Here is a 20,152-nt window from a genome sequence, read left to right on the forward strand (position 1 = left end):
TTTTGAACCTTGTCAAAGGCCTTACTGAAGTTCACCACTTTAACCTCATCTATTTCCCTAATAACCTCTTTTTTAAGGAACAAAATCAAGATTAGTCAAATATCACAATCACAAATCCATGCTAATTCTTCCTAATCCTACCCTATTTATCCAAATCCCTATAATATTGCCTTTAGTATCCTTTCCATTATTTCCCACCACTGATGTCAAACAACGTTCTTGTTAAAACTCTACTCTTCTTTGTCCTCTTGTTCACTTACCTCAGGGCTATTATCTATTCGTACCTGCGGGACAGCCCTCATGTAATTATTGAAATTGTACTAGATATCTCAACCTTCTAAACGAACATCGGTCGGTGATTTAGAAAACTCATACATACACCTTGTCTTCAGGTTTAAAGGGTCCTTCCCCCTGGTCCATCTCCGACAGCTTTTACTTTACCTGTTCATAAATAGACTTGTATATCATTATTAACTGTTTCATATACTTTTTTTTTTTTTTAATTCGATCTGTAACTGTTCCAAACTCGGTCCCCTGCAGGGACTTCTCCATTGTGCCACCCACGGCTGGTTAGTTTGCATGCAACATTTCTTCAGTGCCAATGGCAGAGCATTACACAAATGTTCCATTTATTCTTTTCATCAAATGAAAACAATCCGTTGTCAAAGCTGATTTCTGTAGGTTTACCAAACCTCTTAATTACCTTATTCATCATAAATGACACTAGTGTTTATACCTAAATCGATTCAGACTCACCCTGGACATCTCTTCCAGATGCTGTTTCAGCTGCTTTGTCTGCATTTTAATTTAACTTCTTTGACATGTATTTTTTCCGTTTCACCATACAATTTCAACATTTTTTTCCGACCTAGTCTGAACTATATCCTGCCTTTCCCAAGGTCATCATCTGCTGTCTTATATTCTGAAGTATTTCTCTCTCTCTCTCTTTACTTGTGGAACAAACCAACAAATTGTCCACATCAGCAAATACTTTCTAAGGGTATAACCATATAACCATTACAGCACGGAAACAGGCCATCTCGACCCTTCTAGTCCGTGCCGAACACGTATTCTCCCCTAGTCCCATCTACCTGCGCTGAGACCATAACTCTCCATTCTTTTCCCGTCCATATAACTATCCAATTTTTTTTTTTTTAAATGATAAAATCTAACCTGCCTCCACCACCTTCACTGGAAGCTCATTCCACACAGCCACCACTCTCTGAGTAAAGAAGTTCCCCCTCAACTTTCAACTCTGCCTTTCCCATCTAATTAAAAAACCTACCTCATCCTAGCCTTTCTTGACATCCTTCCTTAAATCCCTTCCTCTCTCTTGGGGACCCCAGTCCTGTTAGGTCTTATAATCTCCAGATTAATTTCACTCCTGATAGGACTTTTCGAGGAAAAGTTCCCCAAGACATGTATTATTGGCATGTAATTCTCTGGCCCCGCTTGGTTCCGTCATAGGACTCACTTGTGTCAGTTCATCACTTATTTCAGTCTTTTCAACCAGGGGCTTTGTTCATTGACATTGACAGCAGAGACCAACTGTTTACGGATTCTGCTTGACTTTAAGAAGAATGGCTTCCACCACAATAGTTCATAATATAATGTTCATCTACTGGTTGCCTTCTATTTCTTGTTCATTTTCAACTCTCCACTTTTTCATTCCCCTTTGTTCCTTCGGGTTCACCTTAAGTGGGTAACATTTGCTGAGGGGCCTGCATACCCTCGTTCATGACGGCATCCAACCAGAAGATGGCGCTGTGGCCGGTAGTCAGGCTGCAGTAACAGCAGCTGACCTAACGGTGGCGCTGTTGCCGGTAAGTTTGTGAGCGGCGGCAATGTTTGTAGTCTATTGCCGGTCATTGTTACAATTTACATCGTCCATTTTAAATGTTTTACTTAGTGATTCCCACCACTTCACCAATGGTGCTTTCAAATCTTCCATGGCCAACAATCATCCCACGTTCTCCTCCTCCAAAGCCCTAATCCATTTAAAAAAAAAAAATTTTTTTAAGCCCTCTCAGTTCATGGGTGCTCCAAGGGATAATCTATTGTCTCTTACTTCTGTTTCTCTGTCTGTCTCTCTCTCTCTCTCTCTTTCTGTCTGTCTCTCTCTCTCTCTCTCTGTCTCTCTCTGTCTCTCTCTCTCTCGACGCTGAATAGATTCAGGACTGGACATGGCCCCTGCTTGGCCAGCCTTCACAAATGGGGCAGCAGTCCAACTTGTGGCACTCCCTTACAACACATCATTGAAGCATGCCTTCAACAAAGACTCAAAGGAGGACTTGTCACCCTTCATACAGCAGATCAAGAGAAAATCCCCTACGGCCCAAACACAGTGGGAATTCCCACCTCCGCCACGGGGGCGTCTGTGTTCAATTTTACAACTTGCTCATTTCAACCATTTGTTCCAAACCAGTTTTCAAACAAATCACTTTGTTTCATTCTTACTTCAAATAGATTATTCAATTTATATTTTCTCCCTGCCTGCACTCTTGTCCCCGGCCTTTGCCGTCTTCTATCACATCCCCCTTTCACGGCCTCTGCCGTCTTCTTATCTGCTACTTTCGGGAGTAAATCCCTTATCATCCTGTCTCAGGAATTTTCCTGTGTCTCAGGAATTTTCCTGTCTCTCAGGAATTGATCTAACTGTTCTCGTCAGACCTAATGAATCTTCAAGGAGGCAAACTCCCTTCCCCCTCAGGGTCCTCTCCTAGGTACCTCCCTCAGGGGTCTAATTTCTACCGAACCTCTTATCTTCCCCTTCTGCCCTTTGACTCCCCGTCCTGGTGGCCGGGTGATCTTCGTCCACCCCGGCCCCTGTCTTCTCTTTCCCTTGGGTATTTTGGCCACCTCCGGCTCTGCATTTTCTGTGGGTACTTCCTGCTCATATGCAGCTCTGCATTTTTCCCAACTGACTATAACTTATCATTGTTGGCTTCTCCAACCCCTGGGTATTTCCTGCCCTCCAGGGTCCAGCATTTGCCCCAACGGACTATTGGGCAGAATGCGGGGATTTGGCCCACAGCCTTTTCCCCTCCCTTCTGGGTTTGCCTTGCAGCCCCCTGAATCCTTCAGGGCGTCAACCACAAGGCCTTTACAATCGCCCAGGAAGTACTTTATTAGTCATTGTTCCTACCTGGGTCTGTGCACAGAAATTGCTCGATTGACTTTTCGCGATTTCCAACCACTCCCACACTTGCTATCACTTGTTTCTCGTGTCTCTCTGTGTGGTCCTGGATACTACTGCTCAAACAGCTGGCGGCAAGCAAGGAGTCTGAGACTGCTGAACTCAGCAGGGTGCACCTTCCCTTCGTCCGTCTACTCCCGTCAGCTGGTTGGAGTAATTGATCCGGGAACCGAGCCCCCATTTGTGAGATGCACATTCGCAAAGGCTACTGGGGAGACTTTAAACTAGTATGGTTGGGGGGAGGGACTCAAATTGGGAAAGCTAGCAGTCAGTGTGTGAGGCAGGAGGCAGAGAATGGTAGCACTCTGACCCAAAATGTAGGGGAGAGAGAAGAAAAAGACAAAAAACAGAGAATAAGAGAGGGTGGGTTTCTTAAATGTGTATATTTTAATGCTAGGAGCATTGTAAGAAAGGTGGATGAACTTAGAGCCTGGATTGACACCTGGAAGTATGATGTTGTGGCGATCAGTGAAACATGGTTGCAGGAGGGCTGTGATTGGAAACTAAATATTCCAGGATTTCGTTGCTTCAGGTGTGATAGAATTGGAGGGGCAAGAGGTGGAGATGTTGCATTGCTTATCAGGGAAGATATTACAGCAGTGCTTTGGCAGGATAGATTAGAGGGCTCGTCTAGGGAGGCTATTTTGGTGGAACTGAGAAATGGGAAAGGGGTAGCAACACTTATAGGGGTGTATTATAGACCGCCAAATGGGGAGCGAGAATTGGAAGAGCAAATATGTAAGGAGATTGCAGATATTAGTAGTAAGCACAAGGTAGTGATTGTGGGAGATTTCAATTTTCCACACATAGACTGGGAAACACATTCTGTAAATGGGCTGGATGGGTTGGAGTTTGTAAAATGTGTGCAGGATAGTTTTTTGCAGCAATACATAGAAGTACCTACTAGAGAAGGGGCGGTGCTGGACCTCCTGTTAGGAGATGAGACGGGTCAGGTGGCAGAGGTATGCGTTGGGGAACAGTTCGGGACCAGTGATCACAATACCATTAGTTTCAATATAATTATGGAGAGGGTCAGAACTGGACCTAGGGTTGAGATTTTTGTTTGGAGAAAGGCTAAATTTGAGGAGATGCGAAAGGATTTAAAAGGAGTAAATTGGGACATTTTGTTTTATGGGAAAGATGTGGAAGAGAAATGGAGTACATTTAAAGGTGAAATTTTAAGAGTACAGAATCTTTATGTTCCTGTTCGGTTGAAAGGAAATAGTAAAAATCGGAAAGAGCAATGGTTTTCAAGGGAAATTGGACACTTGTTTCGGAAAAAGAGGGAGATCTACAATAATTATAGGCAGCATGGAGTAAATGAGGTGCTTGAGGAGTATAAAGAATGTAAAAAGAATCTTAAGAAAGAAATTAGAAAAGCTAAAAGAAGATATGAGGTTGCTTTGGCAAGTAAGGTGAAAGTAAACCCAAAGGGTTTCTACAGCTATATTAATAGCAAAAGGATAACGAGGGATAAAATTGGTCCATTAGAGAGTCAGAGTGGACAGCTATCTGCAGAGCCAAAAGAGATGGGGGAGATATTGAACAATTTCTTTTCTTCGGTATTCATCAAGGAGAAGGATATTGAATTATGTGAGGTAAGGGAAACAAGTAGAGTAGCTATGGAAACTATGAGATTCAAAGAAGAGGAAGTACTGACACTTTTGAGAAATATAAAAGTGGATAAGTCTCCAGGTCTGGACAGGATATTCCCTAGGACATTGAGGGAAGTTAGTGTAGAAATAGCAGGGGCTATGACAGAAATATTTCAAATGTCATTAGAAACGGGAATAGTGCCGGAGGATTGGCGTACTGCGCATGTTGTTCCATTGTTTAAAAAGGGGTCTAAGAGTAAACCTAGCAATTATAGACCTGTTAGTTTGACGTCAGTGGTGGGCAAATTAATGGAAAGGATACTTAGAGATAATATATATAAGCATCTGGATAAACAGGGTCTGATTAGGAACAGTCAACATGGATTTGTGCCTGGAAGGTCATGTTTGACTAATCTTGAATTTTTTGAAGAGGTTACTCGGGAAATTGATGAGGGTAAAGCAGTGGATGTTGTATATATGGACTTCAGTAAGGCCTTTGACAAGGTTCCTCATGGAAGGTTGGTTAAGAAGGTTCAATGGTTGGGTATTAATGGTGGAGTAGCAAGATGGATTCAACAGTGGCTGAATGGGAGATGCCAGATGGATAGTGGACGGTTGTTTGTCAGGTTGGAGGCCAGTGACTAGTGGGGTGCCACAGGGATCTGTGTTGGGTCCACTGTCGTTTGTCATGTACATCAATGATCTGGATGATGGTGTGGTAAATTGGATTAGTAAGTATGCAGATGATACTAAGATAGGTGGGGTTGTGGATAATGAAGTAGATTTTCAAAGTCTACAGAGAGATTTATGCCAGTTGGAAGAGTGGGCTGAAAGATGGCAGATGGAGTTTAATGCTGATAAGTGTGAGGTGCTACATCTTGGCAGGACAAACCAAAATAGGACGTACATGGTAAATGGTAGGGAATTGAAGAATGCAGGTGAACAGAGGGATCTGGGAATAACTGTGCACAGTTCCCTGAAAGTGGAATCTCATGTAGATAGGGTGGTAAAGAAAGCTTTTGGTGTGCTGGCCTTTATAAATCAGAGCATTGAGTATAGAAGTTGGGATGTAATGTTAAAATTGTACAAGGCATTGGTGAGGCCAATTCTGGAGAATGGGGTACAATTTTGGTCGCCTAATTATAGGAAGGATGTCAACAAAATAGAGAGAGTACAGAGGCGATTTACTAGAATGTTGCCTGGGTTTCAGCAACTAAGTTACAGAGAAAGGTTGAACAAGTTAGGGCTTTATTCTTTGGAGCGCAGAAGGTTAAGGGGGGATTTGATAGAGGTCTTTAAAATGATGAGAGGAATAGACAGAGTTGACGTGGATAAGCTTTTCCCACTGAGAGTAGGGAAGATTCAAACAAGGGGACATGACTTGAGAATTAAGGGACAGAAGTTTAGGGGTAACATGAGGGGGAACTTCTTTACTCAGAGAGTGGTGGCTGTGTGGAATGAGCTTCCAGTGAAGGTGGTGGAGGCAGGTTCGTTTTTATCATTTAAAAATAAATTGGATAGTTATATGGACGGGAAAGGAATGGAGGGTTATGGTCTGAGCGCAGGTATATGGGACTAGGGGAGAATACGTGTTCGGCACGGACTAGAAGGGTCGAGATGGCCTGTTTCCGTGCTGTAATTGTTATATGGTTATATGGTTATATGCAAAATCAATCACAATCTCTTCAGAGACAAAATCAAAGAAACAAGTTTTCCTTTATTACATTTCTGCGCAGAAAAGGGAGTCTCTCCTCTATCATCCTCTAGAGACACACAAAAATGGAGATGCTTCCTATCTTTTATACCTTTCTTTACTATGGTCACTACCTCATGTCTCCCCATCTAGCATCGTCCAATCATAACATAAAGCCCACATTCCCACGAGAACGTCCAGGAATGTCTCGGAACATCTCCTGACGTCAAAGGCTTCTGCTGGAGTTTTTATCTGTTACTTCTTTATCTAGAAGTTCCCTCTGTTCTGTATATTGTTACTTTATTCTACCAGCAGTCTGGCTTCTGCTGACACCTTATTTCTTTCTAAGTTATATTTTTCAGAGTTCTAGTATAAATCAACCATCCCTATTAACCCTTCTCTCACAATCCACCATTTTTCTTTTTGCTACGCAACTCTTGATTTATACTATATCTTCCTTTTCTAGTGCTAGCAGCTGATTCTTCGCCTCCCTTTCCTCCTCTCGCTAGTCATACTGTGTTCTGAAGGCCATCATGACGGTGCTGTTCTTTGTCAGGGCTGTCTCTAGCAATCGCTGAGCAAGCCCTCGTGCGCAGGGAATGATACAACATCCGAATAGGCATAAAGTCAATGGTTCCTTCCCTTCACGCACGGTCCATGGGCTGATATTGTCCGATGGGGCCTCCATAGGACCCTTAAATCAGCTTGCGTGTGTCCACCCTTTTTCTTTTGTTCGTACTGCTGTCTCGGTGATTAATAACACAAGGTAGGGTCCAGTCCACCTAGGTTGCAGCTTTTCTTCTTTCCATGATTTTACAAGATCCCAATTCTCTGCTTTCACAGAATGGATTGGCAAGTCGAGATGGGGACTCTGTGCCAGCAGCCCCTTGGTTTTTAAAAAAATTCTGTAATAGAACGAGATACTGCCAGTAAACAGTTCCTTAAGAAAACATCACTACCATGGTGGGTATTTCTTCTATCTTTCCCAAATAATAAAGACCTAACTTGTTCAACCTTTCTCTGTATCTTAGTTGCTGAAACCCAGTCAACATTCTAATTGATCTCCTCTGTACTCTCTATTTTGTTAACATTTTTCCTATAATCAGGTAGAAGGTACAGGAGCCTGAAGACTGCAACAACCAGGTTCAGGAATAGCTACTTCCCCTCAGCCATCAGGCTATTAAACCTGGCTTGTACAAAACTCTGATTATTAACAACCACTTTCTGTTATTTGCACTTTACCAGTTTATTTATTCATGTGTGTATATATTTATATCATGGTGTATGGACACATTTATCTGTACTGTAGTAAATGCCTTACTATTTTTCTGTGTGCTTAAGCAAAGCAAGAATTTCATTGTCCTATACAGGGACACATGACAATAAACTCACTTGAACTAATTATGCCTACCAAAATGATGGGAAAATGATTGGAATCTGGCTGCTAGCACCCTCCACTTCCACCTCCCTATCAGCCCTGAAGCACGAGCTTCACCTACACCGCAGCCCATGTAGGTATCGGTGGTAACAGGAATTTATCCGAGTTTACCTAAGAGAATCAGGAGCCGATAGCGCACACATCCCTGGCACCAGATCAAAAAAAAAGAATCTCCAGTTTACAGACCACATAACTAGCAATGTTACAAAATTTTGGGATTTAAAAAATCAAGTCTTTAATTTATCCCATCAGATAAAGCATAAAAAGAAGTTTAATTTGACACCTAATTCACTTTCATATCTTCAGTATTAAAAAAGTTATGGCCATTTTCATACTCGGAAATTGGCATCTTGTTCCCTATTGCTTTTTCATTGACTTAACACAAAAGCTGTGATCGAGAACATTTAAAGGCCGATAACTTTCTTAAAATTTAAGAGAACATGAAGAAATGTTCAGTTATTATAGATTGAAGCATTCTGAAACAAATATGAAACAATCATACTTAGATGACTTGAAATTAAAGCATATAATTAGTTAGTTACCTAATTGTAGCTAATTACAAAATTCAATTGCTAGATCTAAACATCTATCCATTTCTTAAGAATAGATTAACATTTTTAAATAGCCTAAGTGTCCAAATAACATTCACACAAGAATTCAGAATATAACATAATTTTTAAATCTCATTGTCATGAGCTTATAGGCCAAATGGAAGGAATTTAATGTTTAATACCTGTAAATTAATGGCCATTTAAATCATCTTGCCTGTGGGATTTTCTGGAACGGGACCATTTGGAACGCTGAGGTTGCAGTGACTTTAGTCCCCATATCGGCAGCAAATACACTGCTGGTTCTTCAGTGGGGGAAAAATCACCGTTTCGCAACTTAAAATGTGAATTAAATACATCTTAAGAAACACTTTTATACATAAATTCTTTCTTTTACCTGTCCCCTACATAAAATCCGGCCCCGTTGTCGGCATTGACGGCTTCAGAAGGTGATTTTAAAATCACTCCAGCGATTTTTTTTTTTTTAAAACACACAGAACGGCCGTCGGAATGATTCTTTAGCAAAATCTTGCACTCCAACAAATATAATCCAGGACCAAGTCGGAAAAAAAACATGTTTTAACCCCGCCCCCCCCCCCCCCCCCCCCTCAAATGCGCCAAAATCGCGCACATGGCCAGTGGCAGAATTGCAGCGCCGCTGAAGGTAAGTATTGTAACATACCTAACATAACAGGACGGACTAGGTCCCAAACTAAAACACGAGCAGATGGATCCACAGTAGTCGCGAACCCAAAATTGGCAGGACAAAGAAGACCTAAGAAAGGTACTAGTAAAATATTGGTGCAAGCCCACTGCAAGTCATCCTCCGAAGATGACCCCTTCAGTGAGTCCGACGAGGGAGATGTGTGGGGATCGGGTGAATGCCTAGCTGAGAAGCGTGCTGGTTTTTCAGATAACAATAAGAACAGGGATAGACCAAAAGTTCCGAAGGGCCAATTTCCAGTCAGAATGGTCCCAAATCCAAGAGCCATGGCACCGCCACTAAATAATGAGGAGCCACAAGTAACGATCCCGTTATATACACCATGGAGACCAAACGAGATGATGGCGATCTTGTTGGGGGCCCCAGATAAATATAGAGAACCGGCAGGATTCGTGCAGTTTTTACGGACCACTATTTCCGTATACCAGGCAGACTCTAGAGATCTCTGGTCATTAGTCCAACAAGTCCTGACTGCTTTAGAATTCGGGCAATTCACCGGCCATCTTACCCACCGGACCCATAATGATCTTGAACAGGTACAGCAACTGGACCTAGAGCATATGAATTTGATCCTTACGGCTGTTTCCCGGACTTTGCAGAAGGCATTAGATTTCTCTAAAATATTGGACATGAAGCCAAAAAAGGGCGTGTCAGCAGAGGACTTCCTAGAGCGCTTTAAGTCCATATACGCCAACCAGTCTGGAGATCAAAATTACCTAGCGAGTCAGGCGTTGCCTAAGTTCTGCACCATGCTAATGAACTGCCTGCCCGCGTCTATAGTACAGTCCATAAAAACCAACAATATGGACTGGTCTGAGGCCTCACCAAGCAGGATGAGCAGGGCAGTGATTGCCTTCTGGGCTGATGGTCCTAGTGGGGGCAGTGGCACGGGTAAACAAATTAAGAACGAATACGTTATAAAAGAAACAAGTCATAACACCCCAATGCCTGTTGCGAATAGAACAGGTTACCAGATGGAACCACAAACTTGCTACCCTGGATGGGTAGACAAGTGGAACCATGGGTACCACACTGATCCTAATGGACCACATGCGCCAAGTTACGGACCTCCCTACGTAGCGCAAGGTCCACCCAGAGGTAAAGGGAGAGGACAACAGAGACCTCCGGGACCACCAGGCCCATACCAACGACGGTACTCAGGAGGGGTCTGTTACAATTGTGGTGAATCAGGACACTGGGTACGAGGATGCCCCCACGAATATAGGGGACAGGGACAGGGAAATGGAAAAGGAACGGGAGGTAGAAGAGGAAGGAAATACACAAACTTCTCGTCTGATAACCCCTTTCTGCAGTATTGACTTAGCAATTTAATCGTGGGTTCCCCTACGTCCGACCGAGAGCCCATGATGTTACTGCAAGTCCACGGTAAATGGCATCCATTCCTGGTAGACACGGGAGCTGCTGTCTCCACCGTTTTACCATCCCTAGGGTTGGAAGCGTCCGGAAGAACTCAGCGATTATCAGGATTCGAGGGAAAGCCCAAGGACTACCCTATCTCTAAAACTGTTACAGTCGGATACAAAAATTTACATGTCCAACATGAGTTTATAATTACTGAGGGCCCCGATTGCAACCTGATGGCGAGAGACTTGTTATGTGCCTTTCACCTTAAGCTTCAGTGCAGCGAAGAGGGCATAACAATTGTACCAGGTGGATTTCGACAATGTTATATAACCCGTAAACCTCAATGGTGGGCTTTCGATCTGCTAGGGGGCATTTACCACGTTACATTGGCCTATGATGGCAGTGGCTGCAACCAGACGCTGCAGCAATTCTATCAGGATAAATTGAATTCGCCATGAGCCATCAAATTACGCGCTATTGTCAAAGGACCAGCAGGAGAGGCGGAATTCGCAGAAATCCCGTAACACCTGTGGAAGCAAGGGCCTGAAGTAGCACCACATATTACCCGAAAAGTGAATCTACCATACCACGCCAAAGACCTCGGACCAATGGTCAAACAGGCTGTTGACCATTCGGATCCACTTTCTATGGAGGTTCAAATGGTAACAGGGGACATCCAGATTCAGTTTTACCCCTATCCAAAGAAAGAGTTCACTAAGCTTCACCATCACAGTGGCAAAGATGTTTTAGAATATACTAACCCAGAAGTATGGACAGACGACTCTACTCACGCGGGACGGACAGATGTGGTGATGAAGGAGGGAGTCACCCTACCATCCATCCACCAGTATCCCTTGAAGCCCCAAGCTATTACTAGTATTGATTTAAGGGCCATCAATGCAATCGTCCAGCCACTACATGCACTGGTCCCAAATCCAGCGCATATTCTAGCCTCCATACCGGCCGTCGTCGATCTTCAACATGCCTTCTTCGCCATACCTTTACATCCAGATAGTCAGTACCTCTTCGCCTTTACCCACAACGGCCAGCAGTATACTTGGACCCGGTTGCCGCAAGGCTTCGATAATTCACCGATCCTGTTTTCTAGGTGTCTACAGCTACAACTGCGCGAGTTTACGTTACAACACGGCTCCAGCCTGATACAGTATGTTGATGATCTGCTCATTGCCAATCCGTACGAACAAAGCAATCGTGAGGATACTATCCTGCTACTTAATTATCTACAGCAGCTGGGCTACGTGGTCAACCCACAGGAAGTAAAAGTCGGACAGGAAGAGGTTAAATTCCTTGGCGTGGTTCTTTCAGCTGAAAGTCGACGATTGGAGCCAACAAGGATTCAGCCCATTTGCCATGTGCCTCTGCCAACAACTGTCAAACAGGTCCGAAAATGGCTGGGAGTGATTAATTACTGCAGGCAGTGGATCCCTAACATCACCACAATGACGAAACATCTGGCTCCTTACACATCTATGAACGGCACCTTTCAGCTTGGTGACATGGCAGAGAAGGCCTTTCTACAATTGAAAACTGACCTGGCCAGCGCTCCGGCCCTTGGCCGACTACTCTATGATCGACTCTTCCAACTTTATTGTACAGTTATGGATGGCTGCTCCACGGCTGTCCTGACTCAGAAACATGGCGATAAGCGTCGCCCATTGGCATATTATTCATCCAAGTTAGATCCTGTAGCATTGGGCTACCCTCACTGTACACAGATTCTATCGGCCATCTACAACAGCGTTCAATTAGCTGCCAATATGACTTTACAACAAGATATCGTTGTTTAAAGTTCCCATTCTGTAACAGCACTGCTGCGACAGCTCCAGACCCAACATTTAACCATGGCCCGACAGAATAGATATGAGATTTACCTTTTGAACAATCCAAATCTTTCTTTTCAATGCTTCACCACCATAAATCCAGCCACCTTTTTAGAACACTCGCCGGAGGAAAAGGAGTTTTCTGGCCATGACTGCCTACAACTGGTACACGAGGACACCTCACCCAGGCCTGATATGAAAGACACGGCCATATTTAACCCTGATGTTTCCTTCTTCACTGACGGAAGTTCTTCCATAGACGAACAGGGCAGACGATTGTCCGGTTATGCTATTGTAAATCAGGACGGAGATACTATTGAGGCCGTGGCCTTTGAAAAACCGTTTTCAGCCCAGCAGTCTGAACTATTTGCACCCTGGCCGAAAGACTATCTGCAAATATTTACACGGACTCCCAATATGCTTTTGAAGTGGTGCATGATTATGGCAATTATGGAAGAATCGTGGGTTCCTGACCTCGTCAGGAACAGTAATATCACACCAGAAGTTAGTCTCTAACTTATTACAGGCCATTCAGTTACCTAGTCAGCTTGATGTTATCAAAGTTAAAGCTCATACTACGGGTCAAAACCCTCTAGACATAGGAAATCGCCTTGCCGACGAGGCGGCTAGGAAAGTTTCTAGGAGTCATCAAATTGTTGTGCCCCGAATGATGAGGCAGATTAAAAATTCTACTAGGAATAAGTCTCCCTCGGAAAAAGGAATGCCAACCATCCAAGAAGTCCTTCAAATGCAGGAGGACGCTCCTGCAGAGGTGAAACAGCTATGGCAGGACCAAGGCTGTATCTACGATCCTGCCACCAGCTTATGTGTTACGCCTGCCCCACAGGCTTGTATGTCTGAGGAGCTTGCGTTATGGGTTATTGAATGTGTACACTTTGCAACTCATTGTGGGGCCAAGGCCGTAAGTGATATGCTTTTAGAAACCTGGTGGCATCTGAAACTTCTGGACTTGTCCCAGCGTATTAACCAACAATGTCTGATTTGCCAGCAGCATAATCCAGGTAAAGGCTTGCCCTGTGAACCAGGTAAGATCCCTTTACCAGCAGGTCCCTTTGAGACCTTGCAAATGGACTACATTGAGTTGAAAAGGTGTCAGTGTTATAAGTATGTTCTTGTAATTTTTTGATGTTTTCAGTAAATGGATTGAAGCACATCCAACCACTGACAATAAAGCCTCTACCATTGTAAAAATATTGTTACGTGAAATCATACCGCGATTCGGTGTTCCTGCACGTTTAAGTTCAGATAATGGTCCTCATTTTATTGCTGCTGTAAACAAAGAAATGTGTCAGCAATTACAGATACATCAACAGCCCCATTGTACGTATCGACCTCAGGCCGCCGGATTGGTGGAACGAGCAAACCAGACTTTGAAAACCAAATTAGCAAAATTAGTGACACAGATTGGCTTAACGTGGTTAAAACTGCTTCCTGTAGCTCTTTTTCAGATACGCACTACACCTTCTGGCACGGCACGACTGACGTCGGCGGAAATCATATATGGTCGACCTTTACGCACGCCATGGAATGACCATGCCCCGCAGCGGTCCATTTCCATCAGATGACTGAGGAAATGACATCCTATGTGTTAGCCTTAACCCGTGCTTTGCGAACTTCTCATTCACAGATCAGGGCTGCATATGGTGAAGCGCCAGCACGAAAAGTCCCATCTAAGATTGAGCCAGGTTGCTATGTGCTGGTCAGGAACTGGATGCGTAAGCACCTCGACCCACATTGGGATGGTCCCTTCCATGTCCGACTCACTACTCCGACCGCTGCCAAAGTCGAGGGTCGCGCTGCATGGGTTCATCTGCACCACTGCAAATTGATTGGGGAGCCCAATCAAAAGGGGGGAGAAGACTAATTCTATTTTGTAGAGTTTTCTTTAGTTTGAATTTTTTTTAGGAGTTGTATCCTTATAAGTTTAGTTGTATTCTTATAAGTTTAGTTTTGAATCTTTAGTTGCTAAAGGGTTAAGAAATGCGACTGATTATTGGACTGACTGACTGAAGGACGTTTATACCTGAGTGAATAGTTGATTACGGCAATTAAGTTAGAAATGAGCTTTTTGCGAGATTTTTTATGAGCTTTTGTATATTCCAGATAAATTAAAATGAGACGATTTATCCTGCCATGCTTCCTGATGCTACTGCAGGCAGAGGGAAATAAAGGAGAGATTCGACGATGTGTCCCAGGACACGAATATAGGATCTTTCACCTCTGCAAGGGAGATGTTGTACAATGTAGAGACCCAGAAGCCCTCGGAAGATGGAACATAACTAAAATTGACTACTGCCATGGCAAAATGCAACAGACTAACCGAAGCCTCCACCTAAGTGATCGGTCACTCTGGGAGTTTCCAGGTGGGTACCAGAGATGCAGGATTGACTTCTCTTGCAGGAAGAACCCCGGGGAGGACCGAACTGCAAAGAAACACTTGTATGATGGACTATGTTATCAAGAAGCATTAAAGGGCTACAAAGGAAAGAACCTGAACAACGAACACGGAAAAATGAGAATTTGAAGAAAAAGACTCCAACATGTTTATACGGGCCCATAATGAATTATTTGGTAAAGGGCAAGTTGTGTGTTACCCCGCTATGAAATCTGTTATTAGCCTATTTACAGTATCTCCCGAGTGGGGAAGGACTGAACGATTAGTAGTGTCAAGATGAGAAGCCAGTTCTGGTCAAAGCTATCACCATCTATTATGATGAGTCCTTAGCCCCACCAGCTAACTGTTTGCCATTACCTCGCGACAATAAGCATTCATACCCAGGCTGTCACAACTCCTCGAGTTCCAGAGTAAACATAGAAACAGAGAAAATAGGTGCAGGAGTAGGCCATTCGGCCCTTCAAACCTGCGCCGCCACTCAATATGATCATGGCTGATAATCCAACTCAGTATCCTATACCTGCCTTCTCTCCATACCCCGATACCTTTAGCCACAAGGGCCACGTCTAACTCCCTCTTAAATATAGCCAATGAACTGGCCTCAACAACCTTCTGTGGCAGAGAATTCCAGAGATTCACCACTCTCTGTGTGAAAAATGTTTTTCTCATCTTGGTCCTAAAAGATTTCTCCCTTATCCTTAAACTGTGACCCCTTGTTCTGGAATTCCCCAAAATCGGGAATGATCTTCCTGCATCTAGCCTGTCCAACCCCTTAAGAATTTTGTAAGTTTCTATAAGATCCCCCCTCAATCTTCTAAATTCTAGCGAGTACAAGCCAAGTCTATCCAGTCTTTCTTCATATGAAAGTCTTGACATCCCAGGAATCAGTCTGGTGAACCTTCTCTGTACTCCCTCCATGGCAAGAATGTATTTTCTCAGATTTGGAGACCCTAAGCTATAGCTTGTTTAGCTTATACGTAAATCCGGCACTGATATTGTATATAGCTGGGGTCAAAGCACTGAGCTTTGCGTTACCCCACTAGTCACTGCCTGCCATTCTGAAAAGGACCCGTTTACTCCTACTCTTTGCTTCCTGTTTGCCAGCCAGTTCTCTATCCACATCAATACTGAACCCCCAATACCGTGTGCTTTAAGTTTGTATACTAATCTCTTATGTGGGACCTTGTTGAAAGCCTTATGAAAGTCCAGATATAACACATCCACTGGTTCTCCCTTATCCACTCTACTAGTTACATCCTCGAAAAATTCTATAAGATTCGTCAGACATATAACCGTATAACCATCTATCTATATTACTAAAAGTCTGTTCTTGACCGGTTTTGGCCATCTGTGCTGCGATTTCCAAGAGAACGCCGCCACCTACGGCCATCATATTTGGCCACCTTGCCCCCCTCCGCCGTATGTGTGCCGAGGATTTTTCCCGTCGATGTAAAATGACAGAGATATTAATGATTTTACAAAATTCCCCATTCTCTCTGCTGCCCCTGCTGGCGGCAGGGGGGAGGGACTATAAAACCAGGAAGAGGTTTGCCTCAATCAGTGTCTGCAAGCTGGAGGAAGGCAGAGGGTCACGTTTCTCTGAGCTGTGAATAACACTGAACACATGTCTACTCAAATGTAATGGTCCTTAGTGGTTCTAAAACGCTTGCAGAATGTGTCCATTGGTTCTAAAATGTTTGCAAAAAGTGTTTATTGGTTCTAAAATGTTTGCAAAAAGTGTCTCTTTTGGTTCTACAATGCTTGCAGAATGTTTCTTTTTTGGTTCTAAAATGTTTTTTTAGGTTCTCCCCCCCTTTCCTCTCCCCCCCTGTCCTCTCCCCCCCTCTCCTCTCCCCCCCCCCCCCTCCTCTCCCCCCCTCTCCTTTCCCCCCCTCTCGTCTCCCCCTCTCCACCCCCCTCTCCTCTCCCCCCCTCTCCTCTCCCCCCTCTCCTCTCCTCCCCTCGCCTCTCCTCCCCTCCCCTCTCCCCCCCCCTCCCGCCCCCCCCCCCCCCCCCCCTCTCCTCTCCTCTCCTCCCCTCCCCTCTCCTCTCCCCCACCTCACCCCTCCTCTCCCCCCTCTCCCCCCTCTCTCTCTCCCCTCTTTTCCTCCCCCCCTCCCCTCCCCCACCATTCCTCACCTTTTTTGGTTCTAAAATGTTTTTTTAGGTTCTCCCCCCTTTCCTCTCCCCCCCTGTCCTCTCCCCCCTCTCCTCTCACCCCTCTTCTCTCCCCCCTCTCCTCTCCCCCCCTTTCCTCTCCTCCCCCCTCTCCTCTCCCCCCCCTCTCCTCTCCCCCCCTCCTCTCCTCTCCCCTCCACCTCTCCTCTCCTCTCCCCATCTCACCCCTCCCCCCCTCTCCTCTCCCCCCCCCCTCTCCTCTCCCCACTCTCTCCTCTCCCCCCCTCTCCTCTCCCTCCCTCTCCTCTCCCGCTCTTTCCTCTCCTCTCCTCCCCCCCCTCCCCTCCTCTCCTCTCCCCCACCTCACCCCTCCTCTCTCCCCTCCTCTCCTCCCCCTCCTCCCCCCCCTCTCCTCCCCCCCTCTCCTCTCCCACTCTCCTCTCCCCCCCTCTCCTCTCCCCCTTCCTCTCCTCTCCCCCATCCTCTCCCCCCTCCCCCTCTCTCGTCTCCCCTCTTTTTCCTCCCCCCCTCCATCCCCTCCCCCACCATTCCTCCCCTAAACCCCCCTCCCCTCCACATACCCCTACCCCCTTCCCTCCACCCTCCCTCCCCCTCCCTGCTCCCCACCTCTCCCCCTCCCCTCTCAGCACCCCCTCTCTCTCCCCCTCTCTCTCCTCCCCTCCTCCCCCACCTTTCCCCCCTCACCCACCCTCCCTCTTATCCTCCTCTCCACCCCCCTATCCCTCTTGCCCCTCTCTCTGTGTCTCTGTCTCTCTCTCTGCCTCTGCCCCTTCTCTCTCTGCCCTCATTCTCTACCCCCGCCCGCCCCTCCCCCCTCTCTAGATGTGACTGCAAGTTGGGGGCTATGCGTCAGTAGATAAGGTGGTTATGGGGTAAAAGAAGCAAATTAATAATATTAATATAATATCAAGGGGGTAATGAGCGTGAGTGCGGGGGGGGGGGGGTAGTTAGTGTGTGTGACGCTGTGTGCCGCCCCCCCCCCCCCCCCCCCCACAACCGCACGTTAGGGGAACAGACCCAACGGGTCTGCACTTGGTCTAGTATAACCATATAACAATTTATATGGTTATATCTCTGACGAATCTTATAGAATTTTGTCCCACTTGGGAAACCTGAACGGAAACCTCTGGAGACTTTGTGCCCCACCCAATGTTTCCGTGCGGTTCCCGGAGGTTGCAGGTGGTTGCCGGAGGTTGCAGGTAGTGGAAGCAGGTAGGGAGACTGACAAAGACCTCCGGGAACCGCACGGAAACCTTGGGTGGTGCGCAAAGTCTCCAGAGGTTTCCGTTCAGGTTTCCTAAGTGGGACAGGAGCATAAGTTTGCATTTAGGATTGGTGAGAATAACAGTTTTTTACCACGGTAACGAATGCATGGTCATGACTGCATTGTCTGTGGAAGAAACAGATAATAAGAGCGAAAAGTTATGAAGACCTGCCCCGTCTTCATAATAGAGCTTTTGTTTCTTTTTCTCTTTTTTCTTTTCTAAGGCCTATTTCTTAACTTTTTTCCCTAACTCTTTGCTTAATGGGTTTTTCTTTTTGATCACTTTTTCCACAATATCATGATTCTTTCTCACTTTCTTTACTTTTCTCTCTTTTTAAAGCTTAAAAAATGAAGTGGTACAATAAATGTAATAAGTTATATTTGGCTTATATTATTGTACTGTACTGTACTTCTAATAAATAAAATTATATTAAAATAAAAAAGAAAAGTTATGAATTGTTTCTTTGTTTTGTAATACTTCTATAAGGACCAATTAATCAAGAAACAACATTTGGAAGATTCGATTTTACTATCTTAAGAGTGCGTAAACTATATCTCCACCACATCCCCGAGTAGTAATGGCTATCAAAGTTGGACATTGAGAAAGTTATAGAAACTGCCATTACATGAAAAATAGATGTAAACTTAAGATCAAAGGTCAGGAATATTTTAACATTGGTTCACAGGATGTCATTTACCTGGTCATTGACATACACTATTAATTTGCAACCAGCCAACACTTCCTACAGACAGATAAAGAAACTTAATCAGCCAGCCACAATTTAGACCACAGGGCACTCCATATTCTAAGCGTTGATTCTTCCTTGTTCAATCCCATGCACTTTGAGTTGTGCACTTTGACCCATGTGCACGATAGTTTCAGAATATGAAAGGGAAGCACTCATTTTGGAAAGGGGTAATGTTAGACCACGGTGGAGCAGCGGTAGAGATGCTGCTTTACAGCGCCAGAGTCCTGGGTTCGATCCTGACTATGGGTGCTGTCTGTACGGAGTTTGTACGTTCTCCCCGTGACCGTGTGGATTTTCCCCGGGTGCTCTGGTTTCCTCCAACATTCCAAAGACGTACAGGTCTGTAGGTTAATTGTCTTCAGTAAAAATTGTAAATAGTTCCCAGTGCGTAGGATAATGCTAGTACACGGGGATCGCTGGTCAGCATAGACTCCGTGGGCCGAAGGGCCTGTTTCCGCGCTGTGTCTCTTAACTAAACTAAACAAAAACTGAAAATCCTTGATAAACACAGCAAATGGAGCAGCGACTGGGAATGCTTAACATAACTGATCAGTTCTGATGAAAAATCAGTGACTTTAAAAATTAAAGCTGATTCTCTCAGTACAGAAGTTAAAAAATCTGCCGAGAAATTTTTAAGCATTTCTCGATTTTATTCTAGATTTCCTAAATCCACATCATTTTGCTTTTCAGTTCAGTTTAGTTTATTGTCACGTGTACCAAGATACAGTGAAAAGCTTTTGTTGCATGCTAACCAGTCAGCGGAAATACAATACATTACAATCGATCCATTTACAGTGTATACGTACATGATAAGGGAATAACGTTTAGTGCAAGGAAAAGGCAGTAAAGTTAAGGAGATCAAGGATGCAATGTTTTAAGACTTTGTCGAAACAAGAGTGGCATTTGAGGAGCTTTTGGATTGGCACACACATTATGGAGGGATATAGATCATGTGCAGGCAAAAGGGATTAGTTTAATCTGACATGAGAGTAGGAATGGAGCGAGGTGGAGGATAAATGAGTGGATGAGGGACTGGTGCAGTGGGTATGGATTCAGGTTTCTGGATAATTGGGACCTCTTTTGGGGAAGGTGCGACCTGTACAGAAAGGACGGGTTGCACTTGAACTCGAGGGGGACCAATATCCTGGCGGGGAGATTTGCAAAGGCTACTGGGGAGAGTTTAA

At 44.8% G+C, this 20,152-nt stretch overlaps 3 protein-coding genes across 3 annotated transcripts in view; all 3 read left to right on the forward strand.

Moving 5' to 3' along the window:
- The window catches only part of LOC116980364 (interferon-induced GTP-binding protein Mx3-like), a 59,259-nt gene extending 43,991 nt beyond the window's left edge, over nt 1-15,268 (forward strand). The window contains exon 14 of the mRNA XM_033032522.1: nt 15,232-15,268. The gene's annotated coding sequence lies outside the window, so the exon portion shown is untranslated. The remainder of the gene's footprint in view (nt 1-15,231) is intronic.
- LOC116980360 (interferon-induced GTP-binding protein Mx3-like) overlaps nt 1-20,152 on the forward strand; it is a 281,647-nt gene that overhangs the window by 99,271 nt on the left and 162,224 nt on the right. The gene's annotated exons all lie outside the window — the stretch shown is intronic.
- LOC116980363 (interferon-induced GTP-binding protein Mx3-like) overlaps nt 1-20,152 on the forward strand; it is a 445,599-nt gene that overhangs the window by 84,540 nt on the left and 340,907 nt on the right. The window lies entirely within an intron of this gene.

Source organism: Amblyraja radiata, chromosome 14 (genome assembly GCF_010909765.2).
Source record: "Amblyraja radiata isolate CabotCenter1 chromosome 14, sAmbRad1.1.pri, whole genome shotgun sequence".
Classification (NCBI taxonomy): Eukaryota; Metazoa; Chordata; class Chondrichthyes; order Rajiformes; family Rajidae; genus Amblyraja; species Amblyraja radiata.